Source organism: Siphateles boraxobius, unplaced genomic scaffold (assembly GCF_051911475.1).
Source record: "Siphateles boraxobius isolate OS27281-9 unplaced genomic scaffold, OSU_SipBor_1 39, whole genome shotgun sequence".
Taxonomy (NCBI): Eukaryota; Metazoa; Chordata; class Actinopteri; order Cypriniformes; family Leuciscidae; genus Siphateles; species Siphateles boraxobius.
Window position 1 is genome coordinate 854,512 of NW_027509019.1, and position 24,777 is coordinate 879,288.

The 24,777-nt window shown below is 44.2% G+C and overlaps 27 non-coding genes across 27 annotated transcripts; 13 read left to right on the plus strand and 14 right to left on the minus strand.

The window, feature by feature from the left end:
• Window positions 1–53: 53 nt before the first annotated feature.
• Window positions 54–125, minus strand: trnad-guc (transfer RNA aspartic acid (anticodon GUC)). The gene has a single exon. It is a non-coding gene; the product is annotated as a tRNA-Asp (tRNA).
• A 340-nt stretch (window positions 126–465) lies between these two features.
• Window positions 466–537, plus strand: trnag-ucc (transfer RNA glycine (anticodon UCC)). The gene has a single exon. It is a non-coding gene; the product is annotated as a tRNA-Gly (tRNA).
• Window positions 538–2,884: 2,347 nt separating this feature from the next.
• trnad-guc (transfer RNA aspartic acid (anticodon GUC)) lies at window positions 2,885–2,956 on the minus strand. The gene has a single exon. It is a non-coding gene; the product is annotated as a tRNA-Asp (tRNA).
• A 639-nt stretch (window positions 2,957–3,595) lies between these two features.
• Window positions 3,596–3,667, minus strand: trnad-guc (transfer RNA aspartic acid (anticodon GUC)). The gene has a single exon. It is a non-coding gene; the product is annotated as a tRNA-Asp (tRNA).
• Window positions 3,668–6,738: 3,071 nt separating this feature from the next.
• trnad-guc (transfer RNA aspartic acid (anticodon GUC)) lies at window positions 6,739–6,810 on the minus strand. The gene has a single exon. It is a non-coding gene; the product is annotated as a tRNA-Asp (tRNA).
• Window positions 6,811–7,346: 536 nt separating this feature from the next.
• Window positions 7,347–7,418, plus strand: trnag-ucc (transfer RNA glycine (anticodon UCC)). Its single transcript has one exon. It is a non-coding gene; the product is annotated as a tRNA-Gly (tRNA).
• Window positions 7,419–7,644: 226 nt separating this feature from the next.
• Window positions 7,645–7,716, minus strand: trnad-guc (transfer RNA aspartic acid (anticodon GUC)). Its single transcript has one exon. It is a non-coding gene; the product is annotated as a tRNA-Asp (tRNA).
• Window positions 7,717–8,056: 340 nt separating this feature from the next.
• On the plus strand, window positions 8,057–8,128 carry trnag-ucc (transfer RNA glycine (anticodon UCC)). Its single transcript has one exon. It is a non-coding gene; the product is annotated as a tRNA-Gly (tRNA).
• A 226-nt stretch (window positions 8,129–8,354) lies between these two features.
• trnad-guc (transfer RNA aspartic acid (anticodon GUC)) lies at window positions 8,355–8,426 on the minus strand. Its single transcript has one exon. It is a non-coding gene; the product is annotated as a tRNA-Asp (tRNA).
• Window positions 8,427–9,983: 1,557 nt separating this feature from the next.
• On the plus strand, window positions 9,984–10,055 carry trnag-ucc (transfer RNA glycine (anticodon UCC)). Its single transcript has one exon. It is a non-coding gene; the product is annotated as a tRNA-Gly (tRNA).
• A 636-nt stretch (window positions 10,056–10,691) lies between these two features.
• trnag-ucc (transfer RNA glycine (anticodon UCC)) lies at window positions 10,692–10,763 on the plus strand. The gene has a single exon. It is a non-coding gene; the product is annotated as a tRNA-Gly (tRNA).
• A 226-nt stretch (window positions 10,764–10,989) lies between these two features.
• On the minus strand, window positions 10,990–11,061 carry trnad-guc (transfer RNA aspartic acid (anticodon GUC)). The gene has a single exon. It is a non-coding gene; the product is annotated as a tRNA-Asp (tRNA).
• Window positions 11,062–11,910: 849 nt separating this feature from the next.
• Window positions 11,911–11,982, plus strand: trnag-ucc (transfer RNA glycine (anticodon UCC)). The gene has a single exon. It is a non-coding gene; the product is annotated as a tRNA-Gly (tRNA).
• A 1,344-nt stretch (window positions 11,983–13,326) lies between these two features.
• On the plus strand, window positions 13,327–13,398 carry trnag-ucc (transfer RNA glycine (anticodon UCC)). Its single transcript has one exon. It is a non-coding gene; the product is annotated as a tRNA-Gly (tRNA).
• A 226-nt stretch (window positions 13,399–13,624) lies between these two features.
• trnad-guc (transfer RNA aspartic acid (anticodon GUC)) lies at window positions 13,625–13,696 on the minus strand. The gene has a single exon. It is a non-coding gene; the product is annotated as a tRNA-Asp (tRNA).
• Window positions 13,697–14,334: 638 nt separating this feature from the next.
• On the minus strand, window positions 14,335–14,406 carry trnad-guc (transfer RNA aspartic acid (anticodon GUC)). The gene has a single exon. It is a non-coding gene; the product is annotated as a tRNA-Asp (tRNA).
• A 1,555-nt stretch (window positions 14,407–15,961) lies between these two features.
• On the plus strand, window positions 15,962–16,033 carry trnag-ucc (transfer RNA glycine (anticodon UCC)). Its single transcript has one exon. It is a non-coding gene; the product is annotated as a tRNA-Gly (tRNA).
• A 637-nt stretch (window positions 16,034–16,670) lies between these two features.
• trnag-ucc (transfer RNA glycine (anticodon UCC)) lies at window positions 16,671–16,742 on the plus strand. Its single transcript has one exon. It is a non-coding gene; the product is annotated as a tRNA-Gly (tRNA).
• Window positions 16,743–16,968: 226 nt separating this feature from the next.
• Window positions 16,969–17,040, minus strand: trnad-guc (transfer RNA aspartic acid (anticodon GUC)). The gene has a single exon. It is a non-coding gene; the product is annotated as a tRNA-Asp (tRNA).
• An 849-nt stretch (window positions 17,041–17,889) lies between these two features.
• Window positions 17,890–17,961, plus strand: trnag-ucc (transfer RNA glycine (anticodon UCC)). Its single transcript has one exon. It is a non-coding gene; the product is annotated as a tRNA-Gly (tRNA).
• A 1,344-nt stretch (window positions 17,962–19,305) lies between these two features.
• trnag-ucc (transfer RNA glycine (anticodon UCC)) lies at window positions 19,306–19,377 on the plus strand. Its single transcript has one exon. It is a non-coding gene; the product is annotated as a tRNA-Gly (tRNA).
• Window positions 19,378–19,603: 226 nt separating this feature from the next.
• Window positions 19,604–19,675, minus strand: trnad-guc (transfer RNA aspartic acid (anticodon GUC)). The gene has a single exon. It is a non-coding gene; the product is annotated as a tRNA-Asp (tRNA).
• Window positions 19,676–20,313: 638 nt separating this feature from the next.
• trnad-guc (transfer RNA aspartic acid (anticodon GUC)) lies at window positions 20,314–20,385 on the minus strand. The gene has a single exon. It is a non-coding gene; the product is annotated as a tRNA-Asp (tRNA).
• Window positions 20,386–21,940: 1,555 nt separating this feature from the next.
• On the plus strand, window positions 21,941–22,012 carry trnag-ucc (transfer RNA glycine (anticodon UCC)). Its single transcript has one exon. It is a non-coding gene; the product is annotated as a tRNA-Gly (tRNA).
• Window positions 22,013–22,649: 637 nt separating this feature from the next.
• On the plus strand, window positions 22,650–22,721 carry trnag-ucc (transfer RNA glycine (anticodon UCC)). The gene has a single exon. It is a non-coding gene; the product is annotated as a tRNA-Gly (tRNA).
• A 226-nt stretch (window positions 22,722–22,947) lies between these two features.
• trnad-guc (transfer RNA aspartic acid (anticodon GUC)) lies at window positions 22,948–23,019 on the minus strand. Its single transcript has one exon. It is a non-coding gene; the product is annotated as a tRNA-Asp (tRNA).
• Window positions 23,020–24,163: 1,144 nt separating this feature from the next.
• On the minus strand, window positions 24,164–24,235 carry trnad-guc (transfer RNA aspartic acid (anticodon GUC)). The gene has a single exon. It is a non-coding gene; the product is annotated as a tRNA-Asp (tRNA).
• Between the last annotated feature and the right edge of the window lie 542 nt (window positions 24,236–24,777).

Genomic DNA, 24,777 nt, shown 5'->3' on the forward strand with positions numbered 1-24,777 from the left:
TTGCTGGAGCAAAACATTTGTTAAGGTCTTTTGGCAGCAGTAAAGGACTGGATCTCCCCGTCGGGGAATCGAACCCCGGTCTTACGCGTGACAGGCGGAGATACTTTCCACTATACTAACGAGGAGTTGCAGAGACAGGTAGTTGTATCCGATCAGCGCGGCTTCCAGGAACGGCGTCATGCGTCATTTTAGCTCAACGCTTCACAGAAGCCAGTGAATCCAAAAAATAATCTAATACCGTTTAAATATGAAGTGTCTGTATAAAACGTGTTACATTATTAAATTAGAGACCCTTTTTTTTAATATGGTGCCTGGTAGGTCAGGTCAATAAGTTCATGCAATTTTTTTAAGTGCCAGGTCCAAACAAAGAGAGTTTCAATTCATCTGCACCTGCCAGCTGCTAATATATTGCGAACATTCTTGCTCACCGCAGAAGAGGGCTTCCAGTCTACATCCAACAGTCTTGTGTTGGTGGTATAGTGGTGAGCATAGCTGCCTTCCAAGCAGTTGACCCGGGTTCGATTCCCGGCCAACGCATCACATTTGTAAATTAAAGACTTTGATTACGAGCATTCTTGCTATGGATTCGATTCCTGGGTCTGTCCCTTCTTGCTGTATGCGTTCGATTCCCAGCCAACGCATTGCATTTTTCTCAAGCGGTCTTTAAAACAGTCGTCCGAGGCCCCTTGCCAACTTCTCCTGCAACTTGTTTGCTGGAGCAAAACATTTGTTAAGGTCTTTTGGCAGCAGTAAAGGACTGAATCTCCCCGTCAGGGAATCGAACCCCAGTCTCCGCGTGACAGGCGGAGATACTTTCCACTATACTAAAAAGGAGTTGCAGAGACAGGTAGTTGTATCCGATCAGCGCGGCTTCCAGGAACAGCGTCATGCGTCATTTTAGCTCAACGCTTCACAGAAGCCAGTGAATCCAAAAAATAATCTAATACCGTTTAAATATGAAGTGTCTGTATAAAAAGTGTTACATTATTGAATTAGAGACCCTTTTTTTTAATATGGTGCCTGGTAGGTCAGGTCAATAAGTTCATACAATTTTTTTAAGTGCCAGGTCCAAACAAAGAGAGTTTCAATTCATCTGCACCTGCCAGCTGCTAAAGTATTGCGCAAATTATTGCTGACCGCAGAACAGGGCTTCCAGTCTACATCCAACAGTCTTGCGTTGGTGGTATAGTGGTGAGCATAGCTGCCTTCCAAGCAGGTGACGGGGTTCGATTCCCGGCCAACGCATCACATTTGTAAATTAAAGACCTTGATTACGAGCATTCTTGCTAGGGGTTCGATTCCTGGGTCTGTCCATTCTTGCTGTATGCGTTCGATTCCCGGCCAACGCATTGCATTTTTCTCAAGCTGTCTTTAAAACAGTCGTCCGGGCCCCTTGCCAACTTCCCTGTAACTTGTTTGCTGGAGCAAAACATTTGTTAAGGCCTTTTGGCAGCAGTAAAGGACTGAATCTCCCCGTCGGGGAATCGAACCCCAGTCTCCGCGTGACAGGCGGAGATACTTTCCACTATACTAACAAGGAGTTGCAGAGACAGGTAGTTGTATCCGATCAGCACGGCTTGCAGGAACGGCGTCATGCGTCATTTTAGCTCAACGCTTCACAGAAGCCAGTGAATGCAAAAAATAATCTAATACCGTTTAAATATGAAGTGTCTGTATAAAATGTGTTACATTATTAAATTAGATACCTTGTTTTTTAATATGGTGCCTGGTAGGTCAGGTCAATAAGTTCATGCAATTTTTTTAAGTGCCAGGTCCAAACAAAGAGGGTTTCAGTTCATCTGCACCTGCCAGCTGCTAAAGTATTGCGAAAATTAATGCTGACCGCAGAACAGGGCTTCCAGTCTACATCCAACAGTCTTGCGTTGGTTGTATAGTGGTGAGCATAGCTGCCTTCCAAGCAGGTGACGGGGTTCGATTCCCGGCCAACGCATCACATTTGTAAATTAAAGACCTTGATTACGAGCATTCTTGCTAGGGGTTCGATTCCTGGGTCTGTCCATTCTTGCTGTATGCGTTCGATTCCCGGCCAACGCATTGCATTTTTCTCAAGCTGTCTTTAAAACAGTCGTCCGGGCCCCTTGCCAACTTCCCTGTAACTTGTTTGCTGGAGCAAAACATTTGTTAAGGCCTTTTGGCAGCAGTAAAGGACTGAATCTCCCCGTCGGGGAATCGAACCCCAGTCTCCGCGTGACAGGCGGAGATACTTTCCACTATACTAACAAGGAGTTGCAGAGACAGGTAGTTGTATCCGATCAGCACGGCTTGCAGGAACGGCGTCATGCGTCATTTTAGCTCAACGCTTCACAGAAGCCAGTGAATGCAAAAAATAATCTAATACCGTTTAAATATGAAGTGTCTGTATAAAATGTGTTACATCATTAAATTAGATACCTTGTTTTTTAATATGGTGCCTGGTAGGTCAGGTCAATAAGTTCATGCAATTTTTTTAAGTGCCAGGTCCAAACAAAGAGGGTTTCAGTTCATCTGCACCTGCCAGCTGCTAAAGTATTGCGAAAATTAATGCTGACCGCAGAACAGGGCTTCCAGTCTACATCCAACAGTCTTGCGTTGGTTGTATAGTGGTGAGCATAGCTGCCTTCCAAGCAGTTGACCGGGGTTCGATTCCCGGCCAACGCATCACATTTGTAAATTAAAGACCTTGATTACGAGCATTCTTGCTATGGGTTCGATTCCTGGGTCTGTCCATTCTTGCTGTATGCGTTCGATTCCCGGCCAACGCATTGCATTTTTCTCAAGCTGTCTTTAAAACAGTCGTCGGTGGCCCCTTGCCAACTTCTCCTGTAACTTGTTTGCTGGAGCAAAAGATTTGTTAAGGTCTTTTGGCAGCAGTAAAGGACTGGATCTCCCCGTCGGGGAATCGAACCCCGGTCTTCCGCGTGACAGGCGGAGATACTTTCCACTATACTAACGAGGAGTTGCAGAGACAGGTAGTTGTATCCGATCAGCGCGGCTTCCAGGAACGGCGGCATGCGTCATTTTAGCTCAACGCTTCACAGAAGCCAGTGAATCCAAAAAATTATCTAATACCGTTTAAATATGAAATGTCTGTATAAAACGTGTTACATTATTAAATTAGAGACCCTTTTTTTTAATATGGTGCCTGGTAGGTCAGGTCAATAAGTTCATGCAATTTTTTTAAGTGCCAGGTCCAAACAAAGAGAGTTTCAATTCATCTGCACCTGCCAGCTGCTAATATATTGCGAACATTCTTGCTGACCGCAGAAGAGGGCTTCCAGTCTACATCCAACAGTCTTGTGTTGGTGGTATAGTGGTGAGCATAGCTGCCTTCCAAGCAGTTGACCCGGGTTCGATTCCTGGCCAAACGCATCAGATTTGTAAATTAAATACCTTGATTACGAGCATTCTTGCTATGGGTTCGATTCCTGGGTCTGTCCATTCTTGCTGTATGCGTTCGATTCCCGGCCAACGCATTGCATTTTTCTCAAGCTGTCTTTAAAACAGTCGTCGGTGGCCCCTTGCCAACTTCTCCTGTAACTTGTTTGCTGGAGCAAAAGATTTGTTAAGGTCTTTTGGCAGCAGTTAAGGACTGGATCTCCCCGTCGGGGAATCGAACCCCGGTCTTCCGCGTGACAGGCGGAGATACTTTCCACTATACTAACGAGGAGTTGCAGAGACAGGTAGTTGTATCCGATCAGCGCGGCTTCCAGGAACGGCGTCATGCGTCATTTTAGCTCAACGCTTCACAGAAGCCAGTGAATCCAAAAAATAATCTAATACCGTTTAAATATGAAGTGTCTGTATAAAACGTGTTACATTATTAAATTAGAGACCCTTTTTTTTAATATGGTGTTGTAGGATTACAAATTTTATTTAAATGTTTAATTTAGATTTCCAATACAATAGTATTTTATATTGAGAAAGTTTATAAAAGATGAGACCAGGAAATCTCTGCAAACGGTAGGGGTTCCCAGCAGGATATTCCTGACTGTCCCATCTCAGTGCGAGAAGGCTAGGCTTTTCCTGTTCTCATTGTTTTACCGGGTGAAGAGTCATGCTGAGCAAGTTTGAACACCTGCTATTTTATTACTGAGACCATTTGTCTTGGAGTTCTTATCTCAGTGCGAGAAGTCCTGCACCGTTCTGTTCTCATGTTTCAGCTCATTTACATGCTTTGTTCCTCACAATGTAATCCCTCCCCCTTGAAATGTATATAAACTACAATGTAAAGTTCCCTTAGTTAGACGATGTTGGAATGACTGCAGCTACCGACAAACAATAAAGAACTTCTGCTTGGAAAACTTCCACTGTCTCCTGGTCTGAGCTTCTAACTTTTCTACAAAGAAAAAGATCACTACAGTGCCTGGTAGGTCAGGTCAATAAGTTCATGCAATTTTTTTAAGTGCCAGGTCCAAACAAAGAGAGTTTCAGTTCATCTGCACCTGCCAGCTGCTAATGTATTACGAAAATTCTTGCTGACCGCACAACCGGGCTTCCAGTCTACCTTCAAAGGCCTGCGTTGGTGGTATAGTGGTGAGCATAGCTGCCTTCCAAGCAGGTGACCGGGTTCGATTCCCGGCCAATGCATCACATTTGTAAATTAAAGACCTTGATTACGAGCATTCTTGCTATGGGTTCGATTCCTGGGTCTGTCCATTCTTGCTGTATGGGTTCGATTCCCGGCCAACGCATTGCATTTTACTCAAGCTGTCTTTAAAACAGTCGTCCGGGCCCCTTGCCAACTTCCCTGTAACTTGTTTGCTGGAGCAAAACATTTGTTAAGGTCTTTTGGCAGCAGTAAAGGACTGAATCTCCCCGTCAGGGAATCGAACCCCAGGCTCCGCGTGACAGACGGAGATACATTCCACTATACTAACAAGGAGTTGCAGAGACAGGTAGTTGTATCCGATCAGCGCGGCTTGCAGGAACGGCGTCATGCGTCATTTTAGCTCAACGCTTCACAGAAGCCAGTGAATGCAAAAAATAATCTAATACCGTTTAAATATGAAGTGTCTGTATAAAAAGTGTTACATTATTAAATTAGAGACCCTTTTTTTTTAATATGGTGCCTGGTAGGTCAGGTCAATAAGTTCATGCAATTTTTTTAAGTTCCAGGTCCAAACAAAGAGAGTTTCAGTTCATCTGCACCTGCCAGCTGCTAAAGTATTGCGAAAATTATTGCTGACCGCAGAACAGGGCTTCAAGTCTACATCCAACAGTCTTGCGTTGGTGGTATAGCGGTGAGCGTAGCTGCCTTCCAAGCAGTTGACCCGGGTTCGATTGCCGGCCAACGCATCACATTTGTAAATTAAAGACCTTGATTACGAGCATTCTTGCTATGGGTTCTATTCCTGGGGCAGTCCATTCTTGCTGTATGCGTTCGATTCCCGGCCAAAGCATTGCATTTTTCTCAAGCTGTCTTTAAAACAGTCGTCCGAGGCCCCTTGCCAACTTCTCCTGTAACTTGTTGGCTGGAGCAAAACATTTGTTAAGGTCTTTTGGCAGCAGTAAAGGACTGGATCTCCCCGTCGGGGAATCGAACCCCGGTCTTCCGCGTGACAGGCGCAGATACTTTCCATTATACTAACGAGGAGTTGCAGAGACAGGTAGTTGTATCCGATCAGCGCGTCTTCCAGGAACGGCGTCATGCGTTATTTTAGCTCAACGCTTCACAGAAGCCAGTGAATCCAAAAAATAATCTAATACCGTTTAAATATGAAGTGTCTGTATAAAACGTGTTACATTATTAAATTAGAGACCTTGTTTTTAAATATGGTGCTGTAGGATTACAAATTTTATTTAAATGTTTAATTTAGATTTCCAATACAATAGTATTTTATATTGAGAAAGTTTATAAATGATGAGACCAGGAAATCTCTGCAAATGGTAGGGGTTCCCAGCAGGATATTCCTGACTGTCCCATCTCAGTACGAGAAGGCTAGGCTTTTCCTGTTCTCATTGTTTTACCGGGTGAAGAGGCATGCTGAGCAAGTTTGAAATCCTGCCATTTTATTACTGAGACCATTTGTCTTGGAGTTCTTATCTCAGTGCGAGAAGTCCTGCACCGTTCTGTTCTCATGTTTCAGCTCATTTAATGCTTTGTTCCTCACAATGTAATCCCTCCCCCTTGAAATGTATATAAACTACAATGTAAAGTTCCCTTAGTTAGACGATGTTGGAATGACTGCAGCTACCGACAAGCAATAAAGAACTTCTGTTTGGAAAACTTCCACTGTCTCCTGGTCTAAGCTTCTAACTTTTCTACAAAGAAAAAGATCACTACAGTGCCTGGTAGGTCAGGTCAATAAGTTCATGCAATTTTTTTAAGTGCCAGGTCCAAACAAAGAGAGTTTCAGTTCATCTGCACCTGCCAGCTGATAATGTATTGCGAAAATTCTTGCTGACCGCACAACCGGGCTTCCAGTCTACGTTCAAAGGCCTGCGTTGGTGGTATTGTGGTGAGCATAGCTGCCTTCCGAGCAGGTGACCGGGTTCGATTCCCGGCCAACGCATCACATTTGTAAATTAAAGACCTTGATTACGAGCATTCTTGCTATGGGTTCGATTCCTGGGTCTGTCCATTCTTGCTGTATGGGTTCGATTCCCGGCCAACGCATTGCATTTTTCTCAAGCTGTCTTTAAAACAGTCGTCCGGGGCCCCTTGCCAACTTCTCCTGTAACTTGTTTGCTGGAGCAAAACATTTGTTAAGGTCTTTTGGCAGCAGTAAAGGACTGGATCTCCCCGTCGGGGAATCGAACCCCGGTCTTCCGCGTGACAGGCGGAGATACTTTCCACTATACTAACGAGGAGTTGCAGAGACAGGTAGTTGTATCCGATCAGCCCGGCTTCCAGGAACGGCGTCATGCGTCATTTTAGCTCAACGCTTCACAGAAGCCAGTGAATCCAAAAAATAATCTAATACCGTTTAAATATGAAGTGTCTATATAAAACGTGTTACATTATTAAATTAGAGACCCTTTTTTTTAATATGGTGTTGTAGGATTACAAATTTTATTTAAATGTTTAATTTAGATTTCCAATACAATAGTATTTTATATTGAGAAAGTTTATAAATGATGAGACCAGGAAATCTCTGCAAACGGTAGGGGTTCCCAGCAGGATATTCCTGACTGTCCCATCTCAGTGCGAGAAGGCTAGACTTTTCCTGTTCTCATTGTTTTAATATGGTGCCTGGTAGGTCAGGTCAATAAGTTCATGCAATTTTTTTAAGTGCCAGGTCCAAACAAAGAGAGTTTCAGTTCATCTGCACCTGCCAGCTGCTAAAGTATTGCGAAAATTTTTGCTGACCGCAGAACAGGGCTTCCAGTCTACATCCAACAGTCTTGCGTTGGTGGTATAGTGGTGAGCATAGCTGCCTTCCAAGCAGTTGACCCGGGTTCGATTCCCGGCCAACGCATCACATTTGTAAATTAAAGACCTTGATTACGAGCATTCTTGCTATGGGTTCGATTCCTGGGTCTGTCCATTCTTGCTGTATGCGTTCGATTCCCGGCCAACGCATTGCATTTTTCTCAAGCTGTCTTTAAAACAGTCGTCGGTGGCCCCTTGCCAACTTCTCCTGTAACTTGTTTGCTGGAGCAAAACATTTGTTAAGGTCTTTTGGCAGCAGTAAAGGACCGGATCTCCCCGTCGGGGAATCGAACCCCGGTCTTCCGCGTGACAGGCGGAGATACTTTCCACTATACTAACGAGGAGTTGCAGAGACAGGTAGTTGTATCCGATCAGCGCGGCTTCCAGGAACGGCGTCATGCGTCATTTTAGCTCAACGCTTCACAGAAGCCAGTGAATCCAAAAAATTATCTAATACCGTTTAAATATGAAGTGTCTGTATAAAACGTGTTACATTATTAAATTAGAGACCCTTTTTTTAAATATGGTGCCTGGTAGGTCAGGTCAATAAGTTCATGCAATTTTTTTAAGTGGCAGGTCCAAACAAAGAGAGTTTCAATTCATCTGCACCTGCCAGCTGCTAATATATTGCGAACATTCTTGCTGACCGCAGAAGAGGGCTTCCAGTCTACATCCAACAGTCTTGTGTTGGTGGTATAGTGGTGAGCATAGCTGCCTTCCAAGCAGTTGACCCGGGTTCGATTCCCGGCCAACGCATAACATTTGTAAATTAAAGACCTTGATTACGAGCATTCTTGCTATGGGTTCGATTCCTGGGTCTGTCCATTCTTGCTGTATGCGTTCGATTCCCGGCCAACGCATTGCATTTTTCTCAAGCTGTCTTTAAAAAAGTCGTCGGTGGCCCCTTGCCAACTTCTCCTGTAACTTGTTTGCTGGAGCAAAACATTTGTTAAGGTCTTTTGGCAGCAGTAAAGGACTGGATCTCCCCGTCGGGGAATCGAACCCCGGTCTTCCGCGTGACAGGCGGAGATACTTTCCACTATACTAACGAGGAGTTGCAGAGACAGGTAGTTGTATCCGATCAGCGCGGCTTCCAGGAACGGCGTCATGCGTCATTTTAGCTCAACGCTTCACAGAAGCCAGTGAATCCAAAAAATAATCTAATACCGTTTAAATATGAAGTGTCTGTATAAAACGTGTTACATTATTAAATTAGAGACCCTTTTTTTTAATATGGTGTTGTAGGATTACAAATTTTATTTAAATGTTTAATTTAGATTTCCAATACAATAGTATTTTATATTGAGAAAGTTTATAAATGATGAGACCAGGAAATCTCTGCAAACGGTAGGGGTTCCCAGCAGGATATTCCTGACTGTCCCATCTCAGTGCGAGAAGGCTAGGCTTTTCCTGTTCTCATTGTTTTACCGGGTGAAGAGTCATGCTGAGCAAGTTTGAACACCTGCTATTTCTTTACTGAGACCATTTGTCTTGGAGTTCTTATCTCAGTGCGAGAAGTCCTGCACCGTTCTGTTCTCATGTTTCAGCTCATTTACATGCTTTGTTCCTCACAATGTAATCCCTCCCCCTAGAAATGTATATAAACTACAATGTAAAGTTCCCTTAGTTAGACGATGTTGGAATGACTGCAGCTACCGACAAACAATAAAGAACTTCTGCTTGGAAAACTTCCACTGTCTCCTGGTCTGAGCTTCTAACTTTTCTACAAAGAAAAAGATCACTACAGTGCCTGGTAGGTCAGGTCAATAAGTTCATGCAATTTTTTTAAGTGCCAGGTCCAAACAAAGAGAGTTTCAGTTCATCTGCACCTGCCAGCTGATAATGTATTGCGAAAATTCTTGCTGACCGCACAACCGGGCTTCCAGTCTACGTTCAAAGGCCTGCGTTGGTGGTATTGTGGTGAGCATAGCTGCCTTCCGAGCAGGTGACCGGGTTCGATTCCCGGCCAACGCATCACATTTGTAAATTAAAGACCTTGATTACGAGCATTCTTGCTATGGGTTCGATTCCTGGGTCTGTCCATTCTTGCTGTATGGGTTCGATTCCCGGCCAACGCATTGCATTTTTCTCAAGCTGTCTTTAAAACAGTCGTCCGGGGCCCCTTGCCAACTTCTCCTGTAACTTGTTTGCTGGAGCAAAACTTTTGTTAAGGTCTTTTGGCAGCAGTAAAGGACTGGATCTCCCCATCGGGGAATCGAACCCCAGTCTCCGCGTGACAGGCGGAGATACTTGCCACTATACTAACAAGGAGTTGCAGAGACAGGTAGTTGTAACCGATCAGCGTGGCTTCCAGTAACGGCTTCATGCGTCATTTTAGCTCAACGCTTCACATAAGCCAGTGATTGCAAAAGATAATCTAATACCGTTTAAATATGAAGTGTCTGTATAAAACGTGTTACATTATTAAATTAGATACCTTGTTTTTTAATATGGTGCCTGGTAGGTCAGGTCAATAAGTTCATGCCATTTTTTTAAGTGCCAGGTCCAAACAAAGAGAGTTTCAGTTCATCTCCACCTGCCAGCTGCTAATGTATTGCGAAAATTCTTGCTGACCGCACAAGACGGCTTCCAGCCTACATCCAACAGTCTTGCGTTGGTGGTATAGTGGTGAGCCTAGCTGCCTTCCAAGCAGTTGACCCGGGTTCGATTCCCGGCCAACGCATCACATTTGTAAATTAAAGACCTTGATTACGAGCATTCTTGCTATGGGTTCGATTCCTGGATCTATCCATTCTTGCTGTATGGTTTCGATTCCCGGCCAACGCATTGCATTTTTCTCAAGCTGTCTTTAAAACAGTCGTCAGGGCCCCTTGCCAACTTCCCTGTAACTTGTTTGCTGGAGCAAAACTTTTGTTAAGGTCTTTTGGCAGCAGTAAAGGACTAAATCTCCCCGTCGGGGAATCGAACCCCAGTCTCCGCATGACAGGCGGAGATACTTTCCACTATACTAACAAGGAGTTGCAGAGACAGGTAGTTGTATCCGATCAGCGCGGCTTCCAGGAACAGCGTCATGCGTCATTTTAGCTCAACGCTTCACAGAAGCCAGTGAATCCAAAAAATAATCTAATACCGTTTAAATATGAAGTGTCTGTATAAAAAGTGTTACATTATTGAATTAGAGACCCCTTTTTTTTAATATAGTGCCTGGTAGGTCAGGTCAATAAGTTCATGCAATTTTTTTAAGTGCCAGGTCCAAACAAAGAGAGTTTCAGTTCATCTGCACCTGCCAGCTGCTAAAGTATTGCGCAAATTATTGCTGACCGCAGAACAGGGCTTCCAGTCTACATCCAACAGTCTTGCGTTGGTGGTATAGTGGTGAGCATAGCTGCCTTCCAAGCAGTTGACCCGGGTTCGATTCCTGGCCAACGCATCACATTTGTAAATTAAGGACCTTGATTAGGAGCATTCTTGCTAGGGGTTCGATTCCTGGGTCTGTCCATTCTTGCTGTATGCGTTCGATTCCCGGCCAACGCATTGCATTTTTCTCAAGCTGTCTTTCAAACAGTCGTCGGTGGCCCCTTGCCAACTTCTCCTGTAACTTGTTTGCTGGAGCAAAACATTTGTTAAGGTCTTTTGGCAGCAGTAAAGGACTGGATCTCCCCGTCGGGGAATCGAACCCCGGTCTTCCGCGTGACAGGCGGAGATACTTTCCACTATACTAACGAGGAGTTGCAGAGACAGGTAGTCGTATCCGATCAGCGCGCCTTCCAGGAACGGCGTCATGCGTCATTTTAGCTCAACGCTTCACAGAAGCCAGTGAATCCAAAAAATAATCTAATACCGTTTAAATATGAAGTGTCTGTATAAAACGTGTTACATTATTAAATTAGAGACCTTGTTTTTAAATATGGTGCTGTAGGATCACAAATTTTATTTAAATGTTTAATTTAGATTTCCAATACAATAGTATTTTATATTGAGAAAGTTTATAAATGATGAGACCAGGAAATCTCTGCAAATGGTAGGGGTTCCCAGCAGGATATTCCTGACTGTCCCATCTCAGTACGAGAAGGCTAGGCTTTTCCTGTTCTCATTGTTTTACCGGGTGAAGAGGCATGCTGAGCAAGTTTGAAATCCTGCCATTTTATTACTGAGACCATTTGTCTTGGAGTTCTTATCTCAGTGCGAGAAGTCCTGCACCGTTCTGTTCTCATGTTTCAGCTCATTTAATGCTTTGTTCCTCACAATGTAATCCCTCCCCCTTGAAATGTATATAAACTACAATGTAAAGTTCCCTTAGTTAGACGATGTTGGAATGACTGCAGCTACCGACAAGCAATAAAGAACTTCTGTTTGGAAAACTTCCACTGTCTCCTGGTCTGAGCTTCTAACTTTTCTACAAAGAAAAAGATCACTACAGTGCCTGGTAGGTCAGGTCAATAAGTTCATGCAATTTTTTTAAGTGCCAGGTCCAAACAAAGAGAGTTTCAGTTCATCTGCACCTGCCACCTGCTAATGTATTGCGAAAATTCTTGCTGACCGCACAAGACGGCTTCCAGCCTACATCCAACAGTCTTGCGTTGGTGGTATAGTGGTGAGCCTAGCTGCCTTCCAAGCAGTTGACCCGGGTTCGATTCCCGGCCAACGCATCACATTTGTAAATTAAAGACCTTGATTACGAGCATTCTTGCTATGGGTTCGATTCCTGGATCTATCCATTCTTGCTGTATGGTTTCGATTCCCGGCCAACGCATTGCATTTTTCTCAAGCTGTCTTTAAAACAGTCGTCAGGGCCCCTTGCCAACTTCCCTGTAACTTGTTTGCTGGAGCAAAACTTTTGTTAAGGTCTTTTGGCAGCAGTAAAGGACTAAATCTCCCCGTCGGGGAATCGAACCCCAGTCTCCGCATGACAGGCGGAGATACTTTCCACTATACTAACAAGGAGTTGCAGAGACAGGTAGTTGTATCCGATCAGCGCGGCTTGCAGGAACGGCGTCATGCGTCATTTTAGCTCAACGCTTCACAGAAGCCAGTGAATGCAAAAAATAATCTAATACCGTTTAAATATGAAGTGTCTGTATAAAACGTGTTACATTATTAAATTAGAGACCTTGTTTTTTAATATGGTGCCTGGTAGGTCAGGTCAATAAGTTCATGCAATTTTTTTAAGTGTCAGGTCCAAACAAAGAGAGTTTCAGTTCATCTGCACCTGCCAGCTGCTAAAGTATTGCAAAAATTATTGCTGACCGCAGAACAGGGCTTCCGGTCTACATCCAACAGTCTTGCGTTGCTGGTATAATGGTGAGCATAGCTGCCTTCCAAGTAGTTGACCCGGGTTCGATTCCCGGCCAACGCATCACATTTGTAAATTAAAGACCTTGATTACGAGCATTCTTGCTATGGGTTCGATTCCTGGGTCTGTCCATTCTTGCTGTATGCGTTCGATTCCCGGCCAACGCATTGCATTTTTCTCAAGCTGTCTTTAAAACAGTCGTCCGAGGCCCCTTGCCAACTTCTCCTGCAACTTGTTTGCTGGAGCAAAACATTTGTTAAGGTCTTTTGGCAGCAGTAAAGGACTGGATCTCCCCGTCAGGGAATCGAACCCCAGTCTCCGCGTGACAGGCGGAGATACTTTCCACTATACTAACAAGGAGTTGCAGAGACAGGTAGTTGTATCCGATCAGCGCGGCTTCCAGGAACAGCGTCATGCGTCATTTTAGCTCAACGCTTCACAGAAGCCAGTGAATCCAAAAAATAATCTAATACCGTTTAAATATGAAGTGTCTGTATAAAAAGTGTTACATTATTGAATTAGAGACCCTTTTTTTTAATATGGTGCCTGGTAGGTCAGGTCAATAAGTTCATGCAATTTTTTTAAGTGCCAGGTCCAAACAAAGAGAGTTTCAGTTCATCTGCACCTGCCAGCTGCTAAAGTATTGCGCAAATTATTGCTGACCGCAGAACAGGGCTTCCAGTCTACATCCAACAGTCTTGCGTTGGTGGTATAGTGGTGAGCATAGCTGCCTTCCAAGCAGTCGACCCGGGTTCGATTCCTGGCCAACGCATCACATTTGTAAATTAAGGACCTTGATTAGGAGCATTCTTGCTAGGGGTTCGATTCCTGGGTCTGTCCATTCTTGCTGTATGCGTTCGATTCCCGGCCAACGCATTGCATTTTTCTCAAGCTGTCTTTCAAACAGTCGTCGGTGGCCCCTTGCCAACTTCTCCTGTAACTTGTTTGCTGGAGCAAAACATTTGTTAAGGTCTTTTGGCAGCAGTAAAGGACTGGATCTCCCCGTCGGGGAATCGAACCCCGGTCTTCCGCGTGACAGGCGGAGATACTTTCCACTATACTAACGAGGAGTTACAGAGACAGGTAGTCGTATCCGATCAGCGCGCCTTCCAGGAACGGCGTCATGCGTCATTTTAGCTCAACGCTTCACAGAAGCCAGTGAATCCAAAAAATAATCTAATACCGTTTAAATATGAAGTGTCTGTATAAAACGTGTTACATTATTAAATTAGAGACCCTTTTTTTTAATATGGTGCCTGGTAGGTCAGGTCAATAAGTTCATGCAATTTTTTTAAGTGCCAGGTCCAAACAAAGAGAGTTTCAATACATCTGCACCTGCCAGCTGCTAATATATTGCGAACATTCTTGCTGACCGCAGAAGAGGGCTTCCAGTCTACATCCAACAGTCTTGTGTTGGTGGCATAGTGGTGAGCATAGCTGCCTTCCAAGCAGTTGACCCGGGTTCGATTCCTGGCCAACGCATCACATTTGTAAATTAAAGACCTTGATTACGAGCATTCTTGCTATGGGTTCGATTCCTGGGTCTGTCCATTCTTGCTGTATGCGTTCGATTCCCGGCCAACGCATTGCATTTTTCTCAAGCTGTCTTTAAAACAGTCGTCGGTGGCCCCTTGCCAACTTCTCCTGTAACTTGTTTGCTGGAGCAAAACATTTGTTAAGGTCTTTTGGCAGCAGTAAAGGACTGGATCTCCCCGTCGGGGAATCGAACCCCGGTCTTCCGCGTGACAGGCGGAGATACTTTCCACTATACTAACGAGGAGTTGCAGAGACAGGTAGCTGTATCCGATCAGCGCGGCTTCCAGGAATGGCGTCATGCGTCATTTTAGCTCAACGCTTCACAGAAGCCAGTGAATCCAAAAAATAATCTAATACCGTTTAAATATGAAGTGTCTGTATAAAACGTGTTACATTATTAAATTAGAGACCTTGTTTTTTAATATGGTGTTGTAGGATTACAAATTTTATTTAAATGTTTAATTTAGATTTCCAATACAATAGTATTTTATATTGAGAAAGTTTATAAATGATGAGACCAGGAAATCTCTGCAAACGGTAGGGGTTCCCAGCAGGATATTCCTGACTGTCCCATCTCAGTGCGAGAAGGCTAGGCTTTTCCTGTTCTCATTGTTTTACCGGGTGAAGAGTCATGCTGAGCAAGTTTGAACACCTGCTATTTTATTACTGAGACCATTTGTCTTGGAGTTCTTATCTCAGTGCGAGAAGTCCTGCACCGTTCTGTTCTCATGTTTCAGCTCATTTACATGCTTTGTTCCTCACAATGTAATCCCTCCCCCTTGAAATGTATATAAACTACAATGTAAAGTTCCCTTAGTTAGACGATGTTGGAATGACTGCAGCTACCGACAAACAATAAAGAACTTCTGCTTGGAAAACTTCCACTGTCTCCTGGTCTGAGCTTCTAACTTTTCTACAAAGAAAAAGATCACTACAGTGCCTGGTAGGTCAGGTCAATAAGTTCATGCAATTTTTTTAAGTGCCAGGTCCAAACAAAGAGAGTTTCAGTTCATCTGCACCTGCCAGCTGCTAATGTATTGCGAAAATTCTTGCTGACCGCACAACCGGGCTTCCAGTCTACGTTCAAAGGCCTGCGTTGGTGGTATAGTGGTGAGCATAGCTGCCTTCCAAGCAGGTGACCGGGTTCGATTCCCGGCCAACGCATCACATTTGTAAATTAAAGACCTTGATTACGAGCATTCTTGCTATGGGTTCGATTCCTGGGTCTGTCCATTCTTGCTGTATGGGTTCGATTCCCGGCCAACGCATTGCATTTTTCTCAAGCTGTCTTTAAAACAGTCGTCCGGGCCCCTTGCCAACTTCCCTGTAACTTGTTTGCTGGAGCAAAACATTTGTTAAGGTCTTTTGGCAGCAGTAAAGGACTGAATCTCCCCGTCAGGGAATCGAACCCCAGTCTCCACGTGACAGGCGGAGATACATTCCACTCTACTAACAAGGAGTTGCAGAGACAGGTAGTTGTATCCGATCAGCGCGGCTTGCAGGAACGGCGTCATGCGTCATTTTAGCTCAACGCTTCACAGAAGCCAGTGAATGCAAAAAATAATCTAATACCGTTTAAATATGAAGTGTCTGTATAAAACGTGTTACATTATTAAATTAGAGACCTTGTTTTTTAATATGGTGCCTGGTAGGTCAGGTCAATAAGTTCATGCAATTTTTTTAAGTGTCAGGTCCAAACAAAGAGAGTTTCAGTTCATCTGCACCTGCCAGCTGCTAAAGTATTGCAAAAATTATTGCTGACCGCAGAACAGGGCTTCCGGTCTACATCCAACAGTCTTGCGTTGGTGGTATAGTGGTGAGCATAGCTGCCTTCCAAGCAGTTGACCCGGGTTCGATTCCTGGCCAACGCATCACATTTGTAAATTAAAGACCTTGATTACGAGCATTCTTGCTATGGGTTCGATTCCTGGGTCTGTCCATTCTTGCTGTATGCGTTCGATTCCCGGCCAAAGCATTGCATTTTTCTCAAGCTGTCTTTAAAACAGTCGTCCGAGGCCCCTTGCCAACTTCTCCTGCAACTTGTTTGCTGGAGCAAAACATTTGTTAAGGTCTTTTGGCAGCAGTAAAGGACTGGATCTCCCCGTCAGGGAATCGAACCCCAGTCTCCGCGTGACAGGCGGAGATACTTTCCACTATACTAACAAGGAGTTGCAGAGACAGGTAGTTGTATCCGATCAGCGCGGCTTCCAGGAACAGCGTCATGCGTCATTTTAGCTCAACGCTTCACAGAAGCCAGTGAATCCAAAAAATAATCTAATACCGTTTAAATATGAAGTGTCTGTATAAAAAGTGTTACATTATTGAATTAGAGACCCTTTTTTTTAATATGGTGCCTGGTAGGTCAGGTCAATAAGTTCATGCAATTTTTTTAAGTGCCAGGTCCAAACAAAGAGAGTTTCAGTTCATCTGCACCTGCCAGCTGCTAAAGTATTGCGCAAATTATTGCTGACCGCAGAACAGGGCTTCCAGTCTACATCCAACAGTCTTGCGTTGGTGGTATAGTGGTGAGCATAGCTGCCTTCCAAGCAGTTGACCCGGGTTCGATTCCCGGCCAACGCATCACATTTGTAAATTAAAGACCTTGATTACGAGCATTCTTGCTATGGGTTCGATTCCTGGGTCTGTCCATTCTTGCTGTATGCGTTCGATTCCCGGCCAACGCATTGCATTTTTCTCAAGCTGTCTTTAAAACAGTCGTCGGTGGCCCCTTGCCAACTTCTCCTGTAACTTGTTTGCTGGAGCAAAACATTTGTTAAGGTCTTTTGGCAGCAGTAAAGGACTGGATCTCCCCGTCGGGGAATCGAACCCCGGTCTTCCACGTGACAGGCGGATATACTTTCCACTATAGTAACGAGGAGTTGCAGAGACAGGTAGTTGTATCCGATCAGCGCGGCTTCCAGGAACGGCGTCATGCGTCATTTTAGCTCAACGCTTCACAGAAGCCAGTGAATCCAAAAAATAATCTAATACCGTTTAAATATGAAGTGTCTGTATAAAACGTGTTACATTATTAAATTAGAGACCCTTTTTTTTAATATGGTGTTGTAGGATTACAAATTTTATTTAAATGTTTAATTTAGATTTCCAATACAATAGTATTTTATATTGAGAAAGTTTATAAATGATGAGACCAGGAAATCTCTGCAAATGGTAGGGGTTCCCAGCAGGATATTCCTGACTGTCCCATCTCAGTACGAGAAGGCTAGGCTTTTCCTGTTCTCATTGTTTTACCGGGTGAAGAGGCATGCTGAGCAAGTTTGAAATCCTGCCATTTTATTACTGAGACCATTTGTCTTGGAGTTCTTATCTCAGTGCGAGAAGTCCTGCACCGTTCTGTTCTCATGTTTCAGCTCATTTAATGCTTTGTTCCTCACAATGTAATCCCTCCCCCTTGAAATGTATATAAACTACAATGTAAAGTTCCCTTAGTTAGACGATGTTGGAATGACTGCAGCTACCGACAAGCAATAAAGAACTTCTGTTTGGAAAACTTCCACTGTCTCCTGGTCTGAGCTTCTAACTTTTCTACAAAGAAAAAGATCACTACAGTGCCTGGTAGGTCAGGTCAATAAGTTCATGCAATTTTTTTAAGTGCCAGGTCCAAACAAAGAGAGTTTCAGTTCATCTGCACCTGCCACCTGCTAATGTATTGCGAAAATTCTTGCTGACCGCACAAGACGGCTTCCAGCCTACATCCAACAGTCTTGCGTTGGTGGTATAGTGGTGAGCCTAGCTGCCTTCCAAGCAGTTGACCCGGGTTCGATTCCCGGCCAACGCATCACATTTGTAAATTAAAGACCTTGATTACGAGCATTCTTGCTATGGGTTCGATTCCTGGATCTATCCATTCTTGCTGTATGGTTTCGATTCCCGGCCAACGCATTGCATTTTTCTCAAGCTGTCTTTAAAACAGTCGTCAGGGCCCCTTGCCAACTTCCCTGTAACTTGTTTGCTGGAGCAAAACTTTTGTTAAGGTCTTTTGGCAGCAGTAAAGGACTAAATCTCCCCGTCGGGGAATCGAACCCCAGTCTCCGCATGACAGGCGGAGATACTTTCCACTATACTAACAAGGAGTTGCAGAGACAGGTAGTTGTATCCGATCAGCGCGGCTTGCAGGAACGGCGTCATGCGTCATTTTAGCTCAACGCTTCACAGAAGCCAGTGAATGCAAAAAATAATCTAATACCGTTTAAATATGAAGTGTCTGTATAAAACGTGTTACATTATTAAATTAGAGACCTTGTTTTTTAATATGGTGCCTGGTAGGTCAGGTCAATAAGTTCATGCAATTTTTTTAAGTGTCAGGTCCAAACAAAGAGAGTTTCAGTTCATCTGCACCTGCCAGCTGCTAAAGTATTGCAAAAATTATTGCTGACCGCAGAACAGGGCTTCCGGTCTACATCCAACAGTCTTGCGTTGCTGGTATAATGGTGAGCATAGCTGCCTTCCAAGTAGTTGACCCGGGTTCGATTCCCGGCCAACGCATCACATTTGTAAATTAAAGACCTTGATTACGAGCATTCTTGCTATGGGTTCGATTCCTGGGTCTGTCCATTCTTGCTGTATGCGTTCGATTCCCGGCCAACGCATTGCATTTTTCTCAAGCTGTCTTTAAAACAGTCGTCCGAGGCCCCTTGCCAACTTCTCCTGCAACTTGTTTGCTGGAGCAAAACATTTGTTAAGGTCTTTTGGCAGCAGTAAAGGACTGGATCTCCCCGTCAGGGAATCGAACCCCAGTCTCCGCGTGACAGGCGGAGATACTTTCCACTATACTAACAAGGAGTTGCAGAGACAGGTAGTTGTATCCGATCAGCGCGGCTTCCAGGAACAGCGTCATGCGTCATTTTAGCTCAACGCTTCACAGAAGCCAGTGAATCCAAAAAATAATCTAATACCGTTTAAATATGAAGTGTCTGTATAAAAAGTGTTACATTATTGAATTAGAGACCCTTTTTTTTAATATGGTGCCTGGTAGGTCAGGTCAATAAGTTCATGCAATTTTTTTAAGTGCCAGGTCCAAACAAAGAGAGTTTCAGTTCATCTGCACCTGCCAGCTGCTAAAGTATTGCGCAAATTATTGCTGACCGCAGAACAGGGCTTCCAGTCTACATCCAACAGTCTTGCGTTGGTGGTATAGTGGTGAGCATAGCTGCCTTCCAAGCAGTTGACCCGGGTTCGATTCCTGGCCAACGCATCACATTTGTAAATTAAGGACCTTGATTAGGAGCATTCTTGCTAGGGGTTCGATTCCTGGGTCTGTCCATTCTTGCTGTATGCGTTCGATTCCCGGCCAACGCATTGCATTTTTCTCAAGCTGTCTTTCAAACAGTCGTCGGTGGCCCCTTGCCAACTTCTCCTGTAACTTGTTTGCTGGAGCAAAACATTTGTTAAGGTCTTTTGGCAGCAGTAAAGGACTGGATCTCCCCGTCGGGGAATCGAACCCCGGTCTTCCGCGTGACAGGCGGAGATACTTTCCACTATACTAACGAGGAGTTACAGAGACAGGTAGTCGTATCCGATCAGCGCGCCTTCCAGGAACGGCGTCATGCGTCATTTTAGCTCAACGCTTCACAGAAGCCAGTGAATCCAAAAAATAATCTAATACCGTTTAAATATGAAGTGTCTGTATAAAACGTGTTACATTATTAAATTAGAGACCCTTTTTTTTAATATGGTGCCTGGTAGGTCAGGTCAATAAGTTCATGCAATTTTTTTAAGTGCCAGGTCCAAACAAAGAGAGTTTCAATACATCTGCACCTGCCAGCTGCTAATATATTGCGAACATTCTTGCTGACCGCAGAAGAGGGCTTCCAGTCTACATCCAACAGTCTTGTGTTGGTGGCATAGTGGTGAGCATAGCTGCCTTCCAAGCAGTTGACCCGGGTTCGATTCCTGGCCAACGCATCACATTTGTAAATTAAAGACCTTGATTACGAGCATTCTTGCTATGGGTTCGATTCCTGGGTCTGTCCATTCTTGCTGTATGCGTTCGATTCCCGGCCAACGCATTGCATTTTTCTCAAGCTGTCTTTAAAACAGTCGTCGGTGGCCCCTTGCCAACTTCTCCTGTAACTTGTTTGCTGGAGCAAAACATTTGTTAAGGTCTTTTGGCAGCAGTAAAGGACTGGATCTCCCCGTCGGGGAATCGAACCCCGGTCTTCCGCGTGACAGGCGGAGATACTTTCCACTATACTAACGAGGAGTTGCAGAGACAGGTAGTTGTATCCGATCAGCGCGGCTTCCAGGAATGGCGTCATGCGTCATTTTAGCTCAACGCTTCACAGAAGCCAGTGAATCCAAAAAATAATCTAATACCGTTTAAATATGAAGTGTCTGTATAAAACGTGTTACATTATTAAATTAGAGACCTTGTTTTTTAATATGGTGTTGTAGGATTACAAATTTTATTTAAATGTTTAATTTAGATTTCCAATACAATAGTATTTTATATTGAGAAAGTTTATAAATGATGAGACCAGGAAATCTCTGCAAACGGTAGGGGTTCCCAGCAGGATATTCCTGACTGTCCCATCTCAGTGCGAGAAGGCTAGGCTTTTCCTGTTCTCATTGTTTTACCGGGTGAAGAGTCATGCTGAGCAAGTTTGAACACCTGCTATTTTATTACTGAGACCATTTGTCTTGGAGTTCTTATCTCAGTGCGAGAAGTCCTGCACCGTTCTGTTCTCATGTTTCAGCTCATTTACATGCTTTGTTCCTCACAATGTAATCCCTCCCCCTTGAAATGTATATAAACTACAATGTAAAGTTCCCTTAGTTAGACGATGTTGGAATGACTGCAGCTACCGACAAACAATAAAGAACTTCTGCTTGGAAAACTTCCACTGTCTCCTGGTCTGAGCTTCTAACTTTTCTACAAAGAAAAAGATCACTACAGTGCCTGGTAGGTCAGGTCAATAAGTTCATGCAATTTTTTTAAGTGCCAGGTCCAAACAAAGAGAGTTTCAGTTCATCTGCACCTGCCAGCTGCTAATGTATTGCGAAAATTCTTGCTGACCGCACAACCGGGCTTCCAGTCTACGTTCAAAGGCCTGCGTTGGTGGTATAGTGGTGAGCATAGCTGCCTTCCAAGCAGGTGACCGGGTTCGATTCCCGGCCAACGCATCACATTTGTAAATTAAAGACCTTGATTACGAGCATTCTTGCTATGGGTTCGATTCCTGGGTCTGTCCATTCTTGCTGTATGGGTTCGATTCCCGGCCAACGCATTGCATTTTTCTCAAGCTGTCTTTAAAACAGTCGTCCGGGCCCCTTGCCAACTTCCCTGTAACTTGTTTGCTGGAGCAAAACATTTGTTAAGGTCTTTTGGCAGCAGTAAAGGACTGAATCTCCCCGTCAGGGAATCGAACCCCAGTCTCCACGTGACAGGCGGAGATACATTCCACTCTACTAACAAGGAGTTGCAGAGACAGGTAGTTGTATCCGATCAGCGCGGCTTGCAGGAACGGCGTCATGCGTCATTTTAGCTCAACGCTTCACAGAAGCCAGTGAATGCAAAAAATAATCTAATACCGTTTAAATATGAAGTGTCTGTATAAAACGTGTTACATTATTAAATTAGAGACCTTGTTTTTTAATATGGTGCCTGGTAGGTCAGGTCAATAAGTTCATGCAATTTTTTTAAGTGTCAGGTCCAAACAAAGAGAGTTTCAGTTCATCTGCACCTGCCAGCTGCTAAAGTATTGCAAAAATTATTGCTGACCGCAGAACAGGGCTTCCGGTCTACATCCAACAGTCTTGCGTTGGTGGTATAGTGGTGAGCATAGCTGCCTTCCAAGCAGTTGACCCGGGTTCGATTCCTGGCCAACGCATCACATTTGTAAATTAAAGACCTTGATTACGAGCATTCTTGCTATGGGTTCGATTCCTGGGTCTGTCCATTCTTGCTGTATGCGTTCGATTCCCGGCCAAAGCATTGCATTTTTCTCAAGCTGTCTTTAAAACAGTCGTCCGAGGCCCCTTGCCAACTTCTCCTGCAACTTGTTTGCTGGAGCAAAACATTTGTTAAGGTCTTTTGGCAGCAGTAAAGGACTGGATCTCCCCGTCAGGGAATCGAACCCCAGTCTCCGCGTGACAGGCGGAGATACTTTCCACTATACTAACAAGGAGTTGCAGAGACAGGTAGTTGTATCCGATCAGCGCGGCTTCCAGGAACAGCGTCATGCGTCATTTTAGCTCAACGCTTCACAGAAGCCAGTGAATCCAAAAAATAATCTAATACCGTTTAAATATGAAGTGTCTGTATAAAAAGTGTTACATTATTGAATTAGAGACCCTTTTTTTTAATATGGTGCCTGGTAGGTCAGGTCAATAAGTTCATGCAATTTTTTTAAGTGCCAGGTCCAAACAAAGAGAGTTTCAGTTCATCTGCACCTGCCAGCTGCTAAAGTATTGCGCAAATTATTGCTGACCGCAGAACAGGGCTTCCAGTCTACATCCAACAGTCTTGCGTTGGTGGTATAGTGGTGAGCATAGCTGCCTTCCAAGCAGTTGACCCGGGTTCGATTCCCGGCCAACGCATCACATTTGTAAATTAAAGACCTTGATTACGAGCATTCTTGCTATGGGTTCGATTCCTGGGTCTGTCCATTCTTGCTGTATGCGTTCGATTCCCGGCCAACGCATTGCATTTTTCTCAAGCTGTCTTTAAAACAGTCGTCGGTGGCCCCTTGCCAACTTCTCCTGTAACTTGTTTGCTGGAGCAAAACATTTGTTAAGGTCTTTTGGCAGCAGTAAAGGACTGGATCTCCCCGTCGGGGAATCGAACCCCGGTCTTCCGCGTGACAGGCGGATATACTTTCCACTATAGTAACGAGGAGTTGCAGAGACAGGTAGTTGTATCCGATCAGCGCGGCTTCCAGGAACGGCGTCATGCGTCATTTTAGCTCAACGCTTCACAGAAGCCAGTGAATCCAAAAAATAATCTAATACCGTTTAAATATGAAGTGTCTGTATAAAACGTGTTACATTATTAAATTAGAGACCCTTTTTTTTAATATGGTGTTGTAGGATTACAAATTTTATTTAAATGTTTAATTTAGATTTCCAATACAATAGTATTTTATATTGAGAAAGTTTATAAATGATGAGACCAGGAAATCTCTGCAAACGGTAGGGATTCCCAGCAGGATATGCCTGACTGTCCCATCTCAGTGCGAGAAGGCTAGGCTTTTCCTGTTCTCATTGTTTTACCGGGTGAAGAGTCATGCTGAGCAAGTTTGAAATCCTGCCATTTTATTACTGAGACCATTTGACTTGGAGTTCTTATCTCAGTGCGAGAAGTCCTGCACCGTTCTGTTCTCATGTTTCAGCTCATTTACATGCTTTGTTCCTCACAATGTAATCCCTCCCCCTTGAAATGTATATAAACTACAATGTAAAGTTCCCTTAGTTAGACGATGTTGGAATGACTGCAGCTACCGACAAACAATAAAGAACTTCTGCTTGGAAAACTTCCACTGTCTCCTGGTCTGAGCTTCTAACTTTTCTACAAAGAAAAAGATCACTACAGTGCCTGGTAGGTCAGGTCAATAAGTTCATGCAATTTTTTTAAGTGCCAGGTCCAAACAAAGAGAGTTTCAGTTCATCTGCACCTGCCAGCTGATAATGTATTGCGAAAATTCTTGCTGACCGCACAACCGGGCTTCCAGTCTACGTTCAAAGGCCTGCGTTGGTGGTATTGTGGTGAGCATAGCTGCCTTCCAAGCAGGTGACCGGGTTCGATTCCCGGCCAACGCATCACATTTGTAAATTAAAGACCTTGATTACGAGCGTTCTTGCTATGGGTTCGATTCCTGGGTCTGTCCATTCTTGCTGTATGGGTTCGATTCCCGGCCAACGCATTGCATTTTTCTCAAGCTGTCTTTAAAACAGTCGTCCGGGCCCCTTGCCAACTTCCCTGTAACTTGTTTGCTGGAGCAAAACATTTGTTAAGGTCTTTTGGCAGCAGTAAAGGACTGAATCTCCCCGTCGGGGAATCGAACCCCGGTCTTCCGCGTGACAGGCGGAGATACTTTCCACTATACTAACGAGAAGTTGCAGAGACAGGTAGTTGTATCCGATCAGCGCGGCTTCCAGGAACGGCGTCATGCGTCATTTTAGCTCAACGCTTCACAGAAGCCAGTGAATCCAAAAAATTATCTAATACCGTTTAAATATGAAGTGTCTGTATAAAACGTGTTACATTATTAAATTAGAGACCTTGTTTTTTAATATGGTGCCTGGTAGGTCAGGTCAATAAGTTCATGCAATTTTTTTAAGTGCCAGGTCCAAACAAAGAGAGTTTCAGTCCATCTGCACCTGCCAGCTGCTAATGTATTGCGAAAATTCTTGCTGACCGCAGAACAGGGCTTCCAGTCTACATCCAACAGTCTTCAATAGTGGTGAGCATAGCTGCCTTCCATGCGGGGGCCAGTCGCATGTAGGTGTAGAGCGTTGCTAGCCAATAAGAACGCAGGAAATCCCAGGGAGGGCCAGTCGCATGTAGGTGTAGAGCGTTGCTAGCCAATAAGAACGCAGGAAATTCCAGGGAGGCGGGCCTGAAAAAATACACGAAATTACAGGTTCGAGTCTCGTC